The following is a 9139-nucleotide window of genomic DNA, read 5'->3' as shown; positions in this document are numbered from 1 at the left end:
GGCAATATCTGACAAAACTGAAGGATTGGGTAGCCTGTGATCCTGCAGTTCCATGCTAGGAACATTCTAGAGAAACAGACACAAGTGCACCAGGAAGTATGACCAAGGATGGTAACCTCAGCTGCATTGTATGCAATCTTGGAAAACTTGAAACAACTCATGTTCATCGACAGGGGAGTGGACACATTGCAGGTATGTCTTTCTTGGGTTCCTCAATAAACAGAGTCTGAATCACAGGTCTACTTTGTTGGGGAGCGCATTCTCAAGGAGAGAGAGTGCAGAAGAGTGGGAGTGAGGCAGGGAAAGAGTCAAACAAGGGTACCAAAGAGAGGCCATGGTTACCATGGCAACTCAGGACAGTTCTGGGGAGAGGAAGGAGGGAGAGGAATTATCTCCTAGCTCCTGATCAAAGGTTTGCCCCACTGGGGTGTAAACACCCTCCTTCAGGATTACCCATGTGTGAGCACCTAGGAGGCCCTCAGTATCACACAGGAAAGCCCCAGATAGAGGCTGTTTGGCCAGAGCCCCACAAAATCAGTCAATGTGGTAATCAATGGTTAGGATGGAAAAAGTGGCAAAAGGAAATCACCCAAGACAGGAGGTTAAGGGCTCTGAAGGAGCCTATGGCCTGCACCTTGTAAGGTGAAATCTACACAGCAAGGGGAAAAAACGGCCTAGAGCGCTCCTTGTGTCTACAAGATGACTCTGACCAGAAAATATTGAATCACATGACAAGCTGCAGAAGCAGGCACAAGCTAAAGTTCTGAACTGTGTATAAATTTCAGAAATGGGCCAAAGTAAACAATGTATATAGAAAAGCAATGGAATGCATGAAGGATAAAGGCCAAACTGAGCAAAGTAGTTACTTCGGGAAGAAGGAGGAGGAGACTGGGATGGGCGGATGAGAATTGCAAAGAGAAATGCTGGTAATAGGGTTCTTTCTGCTGGTATTGTTTTTTTCTCTTTCTCTCCTTTTTTAATGGTACACTTCACAGATAAGCATGTCATGTCATCCTTGTGTAGGCACCATGCCAATCTTTGTATTGTTGCAGTTGTAGTAGACTGCACAGTTTTTTAAAATATTTATTTGGCAGTGCTGATTCTTATTTGCTGCACCTGGGATCTAGTTCCCTGACAAGGAATTGAACCCAGGCCCTCTGCATAGAGAGTCTTAACCACTGGACCACTAGGCAAATCCCATATTAACTATTTCTTAACAAAATGGTACATTATAAAAGCTATCTTTGTACATTATCAATGTTCTAAATGAATTAATCATTAAATGTAAGATCCCAATAAAAAATAATGAGTAAATAGTGACTTATTTTTAATAAAATTTTATTTATTTGGCTGTGTCAGATCTTATTTGTGGCATGTGGAATCTTTATTTGCAGCATGGAGGATCTAGTCCACTGACCAGGGATCGGATCCAGGCCCTCTTCTTTAGGAGCTTGGAGTCTTAACCACCAGGGAAGTCCCATAGTGACATCTGAAATTATTATTTAAAAAGAAGAAAAGGATGTCCATGAGGGAGGCATAAGTGTGAATGTACTTAATGCCACAGAACTGTATGCTTTAAAATGATTAAACTGGTAAATTTTATATATATTTAACCCGTATTTTTTTTAAAAAGAGGTGGGGGGGGTAAGGAAAGAGGGATGGAAAGTGGCAGATCAGGCAAAGCCTTGTGACTGCGGTGAGGATTTGAATCTTTAACAATTTCTACCCATTGCATGAATTTTTATGAGAATAGATTTATATAGAAGTCCATGCAAGGAGTTATACCAAGGAAGAAGACCAAATCCTTCACTGATAACTGGAAAAGTCAGGCCAAATAGGAGGGTGGGTAACCTGTCAGGGGCCTCCAGCTGCTGTCCTCCTGCTGAATAAAGGAATAACCGCCAGTAGAGAACCAGCAGTAATCAGACAAGAGGCAATGACTGAACACGCAGTACAGGCAAAGTCCTTCCTGGGGGCCCAGGAGATGGACAGGCAAGTGAGGGACCGGTGAGTCCACCTGACCTTCAAAAAGCTAGTTCCCAGGTGAGAAGATAAGACTGGTAAAGGTACCCACAAGTACAAGGTGATAAGGGGCCCCTTTGCACTCTGAACACACCCACATAATAGCCTTCTTTCCATGTTAGAGTTATTTATTTATAGACATTTTAGTAGGAAGACTAGGGGCTCCTTGAGGGCATTCATTGACTCAGGCATTTATTGAACTACTGTGTACGCAGGCACTGATTTGGGGCAGCTGGTATACAGTAGATATTTCAAAAATGTACATTGCCTTGCTTTCCGTCATCACTCAAATGCTCTTTTTTTTTTTTTTTGGCTTTGCTGCACAGATGTGGGATCTTAGTTCCCAAACCGGGAATTGAACCCCACAGCCCCTGCACTGGAAGGCAAAATCTTAACCACTGGACCACCAGAGAAGGCTCTCAAGATTCGTTTTTTAAAAAATTTTGCTAGTTGCTGTTACAGAATGGCTTTAAAAGCAGAGACATCAGGGAGCAGTTTACTGCAGACCTCTCGGTAGGCAATGATGGTAGTCTGGTTAAGATGGAAGAGGCGATGCCAAGCACAAGAGCTGAGATTTTAAGAAAATGTGGGTTTCCTGATGGATTATATGTGGTAGGAAAAGGGCAAGGGGGAGCAAGGACCCAGGGGTGACTCCAAGGATGATCAGCACCCCAATTTCCCCTTCTCCAGAAGGTTCTCTAGAACCACAGAACCACATTGCACTTGACAGTCTGTTCCTGGGATGCTGGGCATTTTTATGTGATTAGGCTGGAATAGTTCTCTGGGAAATAAATGCCCTCAGTCTAAAAGGCTTTACAAGCCAGGGCAGAGGATTAAAGGCGGCCAGGCTGAGGAGAAATTCCAAGGTCAGGAGACAGCTGGGTATGGAGACTTTTAATCTAAACCTTAAACGTTTTTATTTTTCACTCCCTGAACCCAGGGTGTCACTTTAAATACGTGTTTGGCAACATTGGCTGTTCTATTTTTCTTTTTAATTATACAAAGAGAGATCCTGGAAACAGCTCAGCCCCCAGGCTGGGGGAGGCGAGGAAAGTCTGGCAACAGTTGGAGGAGGCAGACACCAGCTAAAAATTGAGTGGATTGAAGTCCCTTTGAAGGAGAGTGGAGACTCTACCGTGAACTCGGGGGGAGCCCTGACTCAGGGTTTCTAAAAGGAGACTGACAGTCACCAGCTTAGAACGGAGAGATGACAGATGGACAAATCTGCAAGATAAAAATATCACTAACACTAGCATGGCTCTCGTACCTTGAGTTTCTTCCCAGACCTCTGTCCTCCTCCTTCCTTTCATCCTCTGAGCAGAAAACACTTAACTAGACAATTCATTCACATTTACAGGCGACTCCCTACTATGTGCTGGGCTCCAGGTTCAACTGTTTGTATGTGTTATCTCGGGATTTTTTTTTTTTAAATATATATTTGTTTGCTCCAGGTCTTAGTTGTAGCCGGTGGGATCTTCCATCTTCATTGTGGCATGTGTGAATTTTTTTTTTTTTAAGATTTTTGTTGTGGACCATTTGTTTTGTCTTTATCGAATTTGTTACAATATTGCTTTGTAGTTTTTTGTTTTGGGGTTTTTTTTGGCCCCAAGGCATGTGATATCTTAGTTCCCCCGACCACGAATTGAACCCATATCCCCTGCACTAGAAGGTAAAATCTTAATCACTGGACCTCCAGGGAAGTCCCAGCAGGCAAACTCTTAGTTGCAGCAAGAGGGATCTAGTTCCCTGACCAGGGATCGAACCTGGGACGCTGAATTGGGAGCTCGGAGTTTTAGCCACTGGACCATCAGGAAATTGTTGATACCTTGTTTCATGCAGACAGCAATGTTGTGAGTAGATAATCATACATATCATTATCCCTATTTTCTAGATCTGAGACTTAGAGAGATTAACTATAACTCCAGCTCCCCAGTGTTGGGCCTGGGCTTGTTTGCCCTCAAATGCATTCCTTGCCCTTCCTTTGCTTAGCTCTATCACTGGGAGGCCAACCTCTGCAGGCTGCCAAAAGAGCTGACTTCCTTTATAGATCAACCAATGGGAGGCAGTGATAGGAGCCTAGTGGGCGGGAAGAAGGGAGAAGCCAGGGTTTTTCTCCCTCTCTCAATCGCTGGAAATAGTTCCAGGAGCAGCTGCATTTCCTGTGTCTCTACCTCCCACCAGACAGTGCCACTGTGGGTCCAGCTTCTACCTGGGGACTCGGGTCCTTCCTGGGTACCAGAAGCACCACCCCACCTCTGTCCATCCAACTCCGGGGGTGGTCCTGACCTTCCTGCTGTTGCTAATCTGTAGGTTCTTCACCCTCCCCTGTTTGCCTGTGTCCATGGTTCTTCCATTACCTAGGAAGCGAATGCATACATTCCCCTATTTTAGTGTCTGCTTCTCCTGCTTGGATTCTCACTGACTTTCTACCTTTCGTGAATACTCGCCATCTAGCCAATTCATCTGGTTTGAAATGACACAATTCTCTACTTGAGCACAGGACATCCCACAAAACAAAAAATAGTAACCACCATTTGTTGAGCATTATGCCGATTGCCAGTCAAATGTTCTTTTGTGGAACACTCATAGCAACCCTTTCTGCCAGATCCCATTAATTACTATCCCCATTTGACAGGTGGGGCTCAGGTTGAGTTGCTTGCCCAAAGGGGTACAGTTATAAAGTGACAAAGCTGGGATTCACATCAAGGGACTCCTAAACCCATGTGACTTTCTCTAATCTCTGCTGACATCTTTTTGTTGTTGTTTTTAATTTATGTGGCTGTGCTGGATCTTAGTTGCAGCTTGTGAGATCTAGTTCCCTGACCAGGGATTGAACCTGGGTGCCCTGCATTGGGATCATGGATTCCTAGCCACTGGACCAGCAGGGAAGTCCCTGTGCTGACATCTTGAACACGCAGCCCCATGATAAACCCATTAGGACTCAAGTCCCTTGGGTGACTGAAGATCCCTCTTCAACTCAGTCCAGGGTGCATATATGAGCATTCCTAGGGTAGGGGCTTCCGTGGTGGCTCAGATGGTAAAGAATCTGCCTCCAATGCTGGAGACCCGGGTTCAGTCCCTAGGTCAGGAAGATCCCCTAGAAAAGGGCATGGTAACCCACTCCAGTATTCTTGCCTGGAGAATCCCATGGACAGAGGAGCCTGGTGGGCTGCAGTCCATGGGTTTGCAAAGAGTTGGACATGACTGAGTGACTAACACAGACACACGGTGCGAACTATCACAGACTGGACAGCCAAGAACACAGAAGCTTATTGCCTCACATTTGAGGAGGCTGAAAGTCTGAAATCCAGGAATCGGGAAGACCATGATCCCTCTGAAGTCTCCACCCAAAGATCTGACCCAAGCCTCTCTCCCGGCTTTTGGAAGTCTCAGGCACTCCCTGGCTTGCAGATGGCCATCTTTACCCTGTGTCTCTTCATATCATTTTTTCTCTGAGACTCTGTGTGTCTAAATCTCCTCCTTTTATAAGCACACATCATACATGCTGGATCAGGGCTTACTGTGATTAAATGATCTCATTTTAACTTGGTTGCCTCTATAAAGACCCTGTTTTTAAAATAAGATAATGCTCTGAGGTACTGGGAGTTGGAACTTAAACGTCTCTTTTGTGGGGAGAGGGACATAATTTAACTCATAACCGTCCTTGATGCAGGTGCTCTGTTTCTACAATGTGACCTTGTTGGTCCTGTTTTCCTATTTTTGGTGGCTCTGAGAAGCTTGCAGAATCTTCTTTCCCAGGCCAGGGACTGAACCCAGGAGCATAGCAGTGAAAGCACTGAGTCCTAACCACTGGGCAGCCGGGGAACTCCCACTCCTCTTTTCCTAATGGTTGCTAGATTTCCAGGAAGACCCCACTCCTTCAAGAGATTGCGATGACTTCCAAAGTCATGTTTGTATTCCAAAATTTATCCCAACATTCTACCCCAAAATATTTAGCGAGATATAAAGCACCTAATATAGCCAAACCCATTTTGAAAAAGTAGGACAAAGTTGAAAGACTTAACCTAACTAATGTCAACACTTATTTTAAAGGTAGAGTAATCAAGAGAGTGTATACTGGCATATTAGAAAATAGGGCAATGGAATAGAATAGAGAATCCAGAAACAGACACTCACATATAATCGTTTGATTTTTGACAGAATGGTCCGTGCGTTTCAATGGGGAACTTGCTTCTTATCTTTTAAAATTCAAAAAAAAAAAAATTTTATTTGGTTGTGGCTGACTTAATTGTAGCACGCAGGATCTTCAGTGTTGGCACGCAGGCTCTAGCTCCCCGACTATGAGTTGAACCTGGTCCCCCTGCATTGCAAGCATGGAGTTAACCACTGAACCACCAGGGAAGTTCCTCTAAGGCTTTTTTTTTTTTTTTAAGGCTTTTTTTTTTTTTTAATATTTTTTTATTTCACTGCTCCGGGTCTCGCTTGTGGTATGTAGGATCTAGTTCTCTGACCTGGGATCAAACTCAGGCCCTTTGCATTGGGAGCACAGAGTCTTAACCACTGGACCACCAGGGAAGTCCCAAGGCTTTTTTTTTTTTTTTTTAATAATTTTTATTTATTTATTTAGGCTACTCTGGGCCTTTGTTACTTTTGCCCTGGCTTTCTACAGTTGAGGTGAGCAGGGGCTACTCACTGTTGCTCTGCCCAGGCTTCTAAACATGGTGGCTTGCTGGGGAGCATGACCTCAAGCTCAGGGAGTCAGTAGTTGTGGCGCACAGGCTTAGCTTCTCTGTGACATGTGGGATCTTTCCGGACCAGGAATTGAACCTGTGTCAATCCCTGCACTGGCAGGTGAATTCTTAGCCACTGTGCCATCAGGGAAGTCCCCTCCAAGATTTTTTAAAACTCGTGTGTTTTAAAGTTTTAAAACATAGGTGAATATCTTTATGAGCTTGGGACTGGCAAATATTTCTTAGCCAGGACACAAAAAGCACTAGCCATAAAAAGCGTGAGCACAAACACACAGTCCCAGTGATGGCTTCTGCCCAGGGAGGAGAGTGAGCCCTGAAAGCTCAGGGCCTGAGGGGCAGGAAAGTGGGCTAGGGGCTCCCCTGCACATGGTCTCTGAGCTTCAGGTGCCGAGAACCATTCTGAGATCAACACAAACCCTAACTCTGAATTTTGTATCCAGTCCTCTGCTTCCTTCCATCACCCAGTTCTTTGACTTTCAAAGCCCCAGGACCACACACTAATGCCACCTTCCTGAGGTCCTGTGGAGCTGGCACCAGGCGTGGGCAGCAGAGGGATTTCACACATTCTGTGTGACACCTAGAGGGAATCACATGCATAGAAGGAAAACTTTTGAACTACTAAAAATAACTGTACAGGGAACCTCCCTGGTGGTGCAGTGGTTAAGACTTCACCTTCCAATGCAGGGGGCATGGGTTCGATCCCTGGTGGGAGAACTAAGATCCCAAATGCTGAGTGGCACATCCAAATAATGAAAAAAAAAAAAAAATACAGAAGGAGGGTGCTTCCTATCACCAGAGGTATAGAAGCACTGTTCTATAAAGGCAGGAGCTCAAGAAATTATGGCTCTTTTATTATTATTAATTTAGGGCTTTCAAACCTCAAGAGTAGTCAGAGGTAAGGCAGAGATAGGGGAAGGAAATAGAAGCAAGCATCCACGATGGGCTCTGACAAAATGCTCTTATTTCAAACTGAAAGTGGGGAATTCTTTACGGCCTTATTGGGCAGGAAGGGGCAAGGGATTTCCTCTTCAGCTGGGCATCAGATTTACCCCTTCTAAAAATGTGCCTGGTGGTGGTGACTGGGTGTCCAGACTCGGGGTCCATGAATAGGTATTTGTAATCTTTCTTTTTGCTAAGAGTATTGTTTGCTCAGAGAGGTTAAGTTTGTACAAGGTCACACTGCAATGAACTGGCCAAGGGAACAGTCAACCTTAACCACCGTAGAAGACTAAAAGTATTTAAAACTGAAGCTTATCTAGTGTGGTGGTTCTCAAACTTTACCCAGAAAACTGGCTAAAAGGAAACATTTTAGTAACTTGCATTTAAAAAGAATACCTCTGGAGATTCTGATGCAGAAGCAGGGGTCACTTTGGTGGTCCTTAAACCCCAGATTCTAGAGACTTACTGACTCAGTTCAGTGTCCTGTACTACTACTTACTAGCTTTCTGTGCATTTTTTTTTCATCTACAAAGTGATGATATACACCTGAAACCAACACAATATTGTAAATGGACTATAATTTTTAAGTGGTGATATTAATATGAAAATGTAAGGAATTTTTGAGTTCAATATAATATTTAATATATTCAATACACTAAAATAATAACAAAATAATTAAACATATTTTTAAACATTTAATAAGATAATATAGATATTTGTTGTTGTTCAGTCAGTAAGTTGTGACTCCGACTCTTAGCAACCCCATGGTCAGCAGCACACCAGGCTCCTTTCTCCTCCAGTATCTCCTGTATGCATGTGTGAGTCAGTCAGTCTTGACTCTTTGCAACACCATGGACGCATGGGGTCCTCAACAGGCTCTCTGTCCATGGAATTCTTCAGGCAAGAATACTGGAGTGAGTTGCCATACCCTTCTCCAGGGGCTCTTCTCAACCCAGGAGTTGAACCTGGGTCTCCAGCATTGCAGGCAGATTCTTTACTGTCTGAGCCACCAGGGAAAGAAAGAAAGTGAAGTCGCTAAGTCGTGCCCAACTCTTTGCGACCCCATGGATAGTAGCTTGCACCAAGCTCCTCTGTCCATGGGATTTTCAAGGCAAGAGTACTGGAGTGGGTTGCCATTTCCTTCTCCAGGGAATCTTCCCAACCCAGGGATCGAACCCAGGTCTCTCACATTGTAGACAGATGCCTTACTGTCTGAGCCACCAGGGAAGCCCCCACTATCTCCTGGTGTTTGCTCAGATTGATGTCTATTGAGTCCGTGATGCTCTTTAACCATCTCATCCTCTGCTGCCCTCTTCTCCTTTTGCCTTTAATCTTTCCCAGCATCAGGGTCTTTTTCCAATGAGTTGGCTCTTCGCATCAGGTGGCCAAAGTATTGGAGCCTCAGCTTCAGCAACAGTCCTTTCAATTGGATATTCAGGGTTGATTTCCTTTGGGATTGACTGATT

Source organism: Ovis canadensis, chromosome 17 (assembly GCF_042477335.2).
Source record: "Ovis canadensis isolate MfBH-ARS-UI-01 breed Bighorn chromosome 17, ARS-UI_OviCan_v2, whole genome shotgun sequence".
Lineage (NCBI taxonomy): Eukaryota > Metazoa > Chordata > Mammalia > Artiodactyla > Bovidae > Ovis > Ovis canadensis.
The sequence above is the reverse complement of the archived record's forward strand: the minus strand, read 5'-3'. Positions refer to the sequence as shown.